Raw genomic sequence first — 7265 nt, 5'->3', positions numbered from 1 at the left:
GTGCTCCAGTCACATAGGCAGGACGTCTGAGATCCAGGGTGAGAACCCAGGAGGCCTGGCTCTTGCCCCACCTTTGCATTTCTGCCTGCCTGGCCCACATGGCAGGGGTGCACTCCTGCGTGTGACCACAGGGTGCATGCACACTTTCCCACATACAGAGCTCCAAGGAGGGGAGGCTATAGACTGGCTTTATACACCCAAAGGAGCAGTGGCCCTTCCAAGTGGCCTCCCTGGGAAGCTGTATGCTCATACCAATTTGCTGCAGTTTCTCCATTTCTGGAAACTCTTGGAATCATCTCAGAGCTTGTGGCCTATGCTGTGAGAGGCCTCACAGGGGAGTGAATCTCTGTCCTTCTGGGTGGCTTGATTCTTCTGGAAATGAGTGAGTCTTTAGGGGCCATGCCCTGTGAAGAAGGAAGGAGGCCAGGTGGGGAGCGGAACTTGATCTGGGACAGAGGTGTGGGCACCCTGCAGTGAGGCTCTGTGTCCCCTGGGGCTCTAGGGCCCATCTAGAAGGGCTCTGTGCAAGACAAGTGTCCAGAGCTTCTTGTGCACCCCAGCAGCACCATTAGCATAGACATGTGGCCTCTCGGGGCTGACTTGGAAGGCCCAGCCTCTTTCGACTGTGTAAGTCCTGGTTTGCCTGTGAAAAAGCCCATCGTGGCAATCCTGCCAGGCTTGGGTGCGCACCCTCCTGCAGCTGGCACTCTTGGGAATAGGTCCAGAGCTGGTGACTCAAGCAGAGGGGATGCTCATTTCCAAAGTGCTTCGTTTCTTCTTGAACCACAATAGAGGTGGAAGAAACTTAATCAGCCAATCTGCCCTGCCGGCCGTGGCTCAGTGGTTGAGCATCTACCTATAATTCAGGAGATCTTGGTTTGATTCTGGGTCAGGGCACATGCCTGGTTCGGGGGGTGCAGGAGGCAGCCAATCAATGACTCTCTCATCATTGATGTTTCTCTCTCTCTCTCCCTCCTCCTTCCTCTCTCTCAAATCAATAAAGACATATTAAAAAAAAAATCAGCCAATCCAACCCCCTCGAGAGGGGAAACTGAGGCCAAGAGAGAGAAAGCAGCTCTCCCAAGGACTGGAACCCGTGTTAACACTTTCCCACCAGATTTGGTGGCTGTGGCAGGGCAATAGCTGAACTGAAGCAGGAACATGGACCAGATGGCCTCTTACATACATTTTTAACCCTGTGATCATTATCAGTCTGGAAGACCCATTCCCCAGCTAGACTTTAGCTAGCTCCTTCTACCCCCAACTCCCTAAAAGATTGAATTTATTCTCCCAACCAGTACTTATTGGGTAGTCACATGTGCCAGGCATTATATTAAGCATTGGTGATACAGTGGAGCACAAAACAGTCCCTGTCCACTAGTATTTTACAGCCTAGCAGAGGTCAGTGTGGAATAGGATGATTAAGTAATTATAAATGATGACTAAGTAATTAAAAATTATCTAAAAAGTCGAAGTATATAAGAATGAGGCACACCGAGGAAGGGGGAAGGTCAACATGACCTCTGACTGCTCAGATGCCACCCCTAGCTCCTTCCAGCATGGTGACCAAGGCTTAGGTTCAAATCCCAGCTCTGTCACTTAGTAGCTCTGTGATCTTGATCAAGTCACTTACCCTCTCTGAGCCTCAGTTTCCTCACCTGTAAATAACAGGTATGTCTATATTATAGTGAGGGGTGGAATGAGGTAATGTCTGTAAGGAACCAAGCTCAGTGGCTACCACCCATTAAACACTTGAGAAATGGGCATGAGTAGGGAGGAATTCATCTTAGCAAATGTTTCTTTTGACTCTGGAAAAATCAGGGATGAAGAAATGGGGATTTCAAAGCTTTTGGAGTTGGGGGCAGACACTCCTGCCTCTTTTCAGCCAGATTCTGCTCCTCCCCACCCTAGTCTGAGCAGCTGCTCTTGATGTCCAGCTGTGTCCTCATCAGCATGGATGATCACCCTACCCTGCTAATTAACACTGGCCCTGTTAATGATTAAATCTAATGACTTTGACTTGAGGGTGGGATGGAAAATTCCCCAGCCACAGGACAGGATGAGGGTAGGTTACCAGGAGTAGGAGGGAAGGGCCCCCTCCTACTCCTGGTACACGTTGTTGGGACGTGTTGTTGATGGTAGGCGGCTGGGGGAGCAGATGCCAGGTTTTCTCCCTGAGGCTGCTCAACGGGGAGTGTGGGTGGAAAGGGGGTCATTTGAAAGTTACAGCCCACCCTCCTCCTGTACTCCTCCCAGGCTTGGCAGAGGGCACTGGGCCCCAGCCCAAGCCTTGGCATTCCTCTCACCGAGGGTTGGCCATTGATTGCTGCTGGGGCTAGAAGGACTGTGGTAAGGTAGTGTATTAGTTTCCTAGGGCTGCTGTAACAAAGTATCACAAACTGGGTGGCTTAAAACAACAGGATTTATTCTCTCACAGTTCTGGAGGCCAGGAGTCTGAAATTAAGGTGTCAGCAGGGCCGTGCTCGTTCTGAAGGCTTGAGGGGAGAAATCTTCCTCGCCTCTCTAAGCCCCTGGTGGCCCCAGGTGTTCTTTGGTTTGTGGCAGCATAACTCATCTCTGCCTGTCTTCACAGGGCCTCTTCCCTCTGTGTGTCTCTCTGTGTCCTTTCCTTTTCTTGTAAAGACATTAGTCATTGAATTTAGGACCCACCCTAAATCCAGGATAATTTCAGCTCAAGATCCTTAATTAATTACATTGACAAAGACCCTATTTCCAAATAAGGTCACATTTTGAGGTTCTGGGTGGACATGAACATTTTGGAGAGACTACTGACCCCACTACAGATGGTAAGAGTGCCCGGGAGGGCTGGGAGCTGGTGAGGACTGCAGGCACCTGGGCTAGAGCTGGCGCAGGAGGCCAGAGGCATGCTATTCCCCTCCCCAAGAAGTGGAGGAAGTGCTCAGGATCCCTGGGTGGGGTGGAACAGGTCTTGAGAGGCCTGTAAAAGGAGGCTATTTATGAAAAAGAGATGAAGGAATGGGAGCAAGGGTGTTCTAGATTGGGGAAAAGAAGGCCAAGGGAACTTGGAAGGAAAAATCCCAGGTCCTTGTAATTTAGTCTGATTGGAGAGGAAAGTATAACCTGCATTATATTATATATCATACAGACTTTTGTACATGTTATATCTTGTATATCATATACTATATGACAACCATGACTTGCCATATAATGAAAAAATAAAGTTGCATTTGGATTACACAGTGAGTTTGGTGTCATGAGACAATCCTTTATACTTTATTGGGCCAGTGGGCAGGGTAATTTTTTCCCTTGCTTCTGGGTGAAAACCTAGGAAAGACTTTATTCTGCTCACTCTCAGGTGAGAGACCAGATCAGTTCAGAAATTAGAACGACTAGGCCAATATATGAGTCAAAACCTTAAACTATTTAATGTTACTCTCTGCAGCCTGCAGGCTCCTGCTGCACTTGGAGCCCTGGAAGGTGTGAGTGGCTTCTGTTCTGTCACGTTCTCCCTCCACCCCCAGCTGTGCCCTTCACCCACGTTCAGTAGATGCTGTTTCTGAGTGAGGTGTGTCGGTGAGGAGGTGGGGTGGTGCAGAGTGGACGGGAAGGGGTAGCTGAGTTTTTACATCAGTTGGCACTCAGCCTTTTCCATCTGTCCTTGTCCCTTCCTCTGTTGTCCTCTGGTGACTCTTCTCTCCTGGGCACTTTCCTGGCCCCTCAGAGCTTTGCTGTCAGCCTCATTCACCTGTGTTTTCTATCCCAGAAACTTGAGCCTCCTTCCTCAACTGCTGGGATCACTTTGTCCCTAGAGGTAGCCCTACTGGACTCCCAGGACACTTACCCAGTTCCTCGGTTGCCAGGCAAACTTTGGCAGCTCGGGGCATTCCAGAGCACCGGCTCTGCCAGCCGCCCCACATGGCCCTTCCTCGGTTCTTCTTCTAAACTTGTGGGCAGAACCTAGGCTCCAAAACACTCTGTCCCTAACTCTAAGGGCCACAGAGTCAGCTCTTGGGGTCAAGCGTCTAGTAGGTTTGCTATAAGGAGGTAGTCCCCTCTCCACTTCCTTGAGAGGGGATGGGGCTCACCGCACAGCTTGATTCATACATTTCCTCCTCACAAAAGCTTCTCTTCTCTCTATACTATGATGCTGTTTTAATATCCTCAATCTAGCTGAGGGGGTAAGGAAATAGTTCAAAATTTTTCTTTGAAATTCTTTATAGGATGATTTGGCACTTTACTTTGGGATTTCATCTACTGTACCTGGGTGCTTAGTTGAAATTCTAATTTTACTATTCTGCTATAAAAGCATCTGGGACAATTAAGATTTTGCCGGGAGAGAGGGGCATCAGGTTCTAGATCCATGTGGTTGACTTCCCTATGGCAGGGAAGAACACACCAAAGGGCTCTGAGGTGGAGTGGCCACCAGAGGGCAGCAGATCCTGCTTCAAACTCGGTTTCCTTCCTTGGACTCACTGGAGCTCCCAGAGGCCAGGTGGTGCCCAGGTGCTGTGCCACCAGGAAGGCCTCAGCTCTCCTGGTATATCACTTGGCTCCCCATTGTTGGCCCTGCTTTCTGACTTTCTGGAGTCTAGCCACTGTTCTTCCAGTTGCAGTATCAAAAATGTCAGCCTGCATTGGACAGTAACAGCTATTTACGAAACACTTACATTGCAATGGGCCTGGAAATGAAAGCTACACTTTTTGCCCTAGACAAGCCCAGCCAGGGATGGAGGCCTGTGAACAGACACAGTGAATGTAAAATAGCAACAGCTGTTGTAGAGGCAGAAATAAGGGCTTTGTACTGAACCCTTTGTACTAGAAACAGAGAGCAGGCTGGCGGCTGACGGGGGCGGGGGGTGGGGTAAACGGGTGAAGGTGTTCAAAAGGTAGAAACTTGCAGTTATAAGGTAATTAAGTCCTGGGGATGTAATGTACAGCATGGCGACTATAGTCAACAAAGTATTATGTTGTACATTGCAAAGTTTCTAAGAGGGTTGATCTTAAATGCTCTCATCACACACACAGATGTGTAATTACCTGAGGTGATGCCCGTGCTAACTAAACTGTGGTAATTATTTCATAACATGTATATGTCAACTCATTATGTTGCACACCTTAAACTTATACAACGTTATATGCCGATTATATCTTAATAAAGCTGAAAAAAAAGAAATAAGGGCGGCCCTGGGCAGCTGGGCCAGGCGCCCGCCGATGTCCTACCGCCCCGTGGGGCCCGCGCAACCCCGGGGCGGGCGCGGCGGCCTCGGCCCTGGGCGCGGAGGGTCCGAGCGGCCCGCGGCGGGCGAGGGGCCGGGCCGGAGCCGGGCGGCGGAGCTGCCGGTTCTTCATGATGAAAGAATTTGGGCTGCTTCTGTCTCCTCTGTGTAGTTGGTAGTGTGGGTGGCTGACAGTGTCCAAACCTTCGCCAGGACCTTGCCGGGGAATCGCGGACCCCATCTGGGGAATCTGGACCATCTCAAGCTTGATGCTGGAATTCAGCAAGAGAGAGGAGCGGCGTGGAAGGGCAAGTAGCGTCCCGGCGCAGAGGAGAGCCCGGAGCGCAGAGAGGAAGCAAGAGTGAGCCGCGCGCTGTTGGCAGAATTTTCCAGGGCTGTGCGTGGAGTGGCGGAGAATTCTGGCTCAGTCTCCTCTTGTTTTATCGGGTGTTTATTCCTGCACTTCAGGCAGTAACTGCCCAAATTATTGGTGATCCGTCTCTACATGGAGATGTTTGGTCGTGGCTGGAATTCTTCCTCGCATCAATTTTCGGTGCTCTTTGGGTGCTCCCCCTGTTTGTGCTTAGCAAAGGTGTGAATGCCATTTGGTTTCAAGACATAGCTGACCTGGCCTTCGAGGTGTCCGGGAGGAAGCCTCACCCATTCCCCAGGGTCAGCAAAATTATTGCTGACATGCTCTTCAACCTTCTGCTTCAGGCTCTTTTCCTCACCCAGGGGACGTTTGTGAGTCTCTTTCCAACCCACCTCGTTGGGCAGCTGGTTAGTCTCCTGCATATGTCCCTTCTCTACTCACTAGACTGCTTTGAATATCGTTGGTTCAATAAAGGAACTGAAATGCACCAGCGGTTGTCAAACATAGAGAGGAACTGGCCTTACTGCTTCGGATTCGGTTTACCTTTGGCTTTCCTCAGCAATGCCGTCCTCGTATGTTACCAGTGGCTGCCCCTTCTCCATCCTCTTGCCCTTACTCATTATCAGCGCCAACGAGGCGAAGACCCCTGGCAGAGCCTGCCTTTTCCAGTTGCGCCTTTTCTCCTGGGTGGTTTTCTTAAGCAGCAGACTCTTCCACAGGACGGTCTACCTGCAGTCTGCCCTGAGTAGCTCAACCTCTGCAGAGAAGTTCCCTTCACCCCATTCATCTCCTGCCAGAATGCAGGCTGCTGCAGGCCACTGAGTCCCCTGCCCTCCAGGGGGAATGAGTGGGATTGGAGGGGGGCCCTGCTGCGTTTCCTTGTTCACCTCCCCCACCAGGGAAGGCAGGACCCCCTCTGCCAAGGGCCCTCTGCATATTTCCTCCTGAGGAGCTGGGAGTTTTGTCTCTGGTGCGCTGACACCAGTATGTGGATTTTTAACACCTGTGAGTCTGAAAGGACCACAGGTTTTTCTGCAGCTCTTTTCTAGCATTTGCCAGCCCCCGTGCCTGGACTGATTTGAATACTTTTTCTCCCCGTGCCATTTACCCTCCCACCTCCCCTTCCTGCCTTCCACCACCCTTGGATGAATGGATTTTGTAATTCTCGCTTTTGTATTTTGTGGACATGTTATTTTTGTTGTTTTTCTGTGAAGCACATAGATTGGATGTGGGAGGTAAAGGAGTATCTCAGTTGCTCCTGGCCACTCCCTTTATAGCCACCACTGTCTTGTTTCTTGTAAGTCAGGTTAGATTTTGGTCTCTTCTTGCTCCACTGCAAAAAATAAGCCTGAAGAGATGGGACAGGAGGAAAGACCTCACAGCCAGATCTGCTGGGTTTTAAGGAGTGATTTTTCTTCCCCTTGAAGGGGGAAAAAAGCTTTTTTCATTGGTACATTTCAAGTTCCCCAACTACAGGGAGGTACCAGTTTTGGATAAGTGCCACTGCAACACAGAATGCTCAGAGAGCCTGAACTTTTAAACTCTGCAGGTCTGAAATTTACTGTCGGCCACTGTTGGGTCTGTCTGGTGTTTCAAAGGAATATTGGGTGCTGCAAATAGGAACTGAAGGGGTAAACTTATTAAACCCATTAAACCTGTGATTGGTGTTTTTCTGTCATTTTAAATAAACTAAG

General features: G+C 50.0%; 1 pseudogene; it reads left to right on the top strand.

Moving 5' to 3' along the window:
* The first annotated feature begins 2768 nt into the window (after positions 1–2768).
* Positions 2769–6393, top strand: LOC107541060 (etoposide-induced protein 2.4 homolog pseudogene; annotated as a pseudogene).
* The last annotated feature ends 872 nt before the right edge of the window (positions 6394–7265 follow it).

The sequence above is a fragment of the Miniopterus natalensis genome, chromosome 2, assembly GCF_054644295.1.
Source record: "Miniopterus natalensis isolate mMinNat1 chromosome 2, mMinNat1.hap1, whole genome shotgun sequence".
Classification (NCBI taxonomy): Eukaryota; Metazoa; Chordata; class Mammalia; order Chiroptera; family Miniopteridae; genus Miniopterus; species Miniopterus natalensis.
The sequence above is the reverse complement of the archived record's forward strand: the minus strand, read 5'-3'. Positions and strand labels throughout refer to the sequence as shown.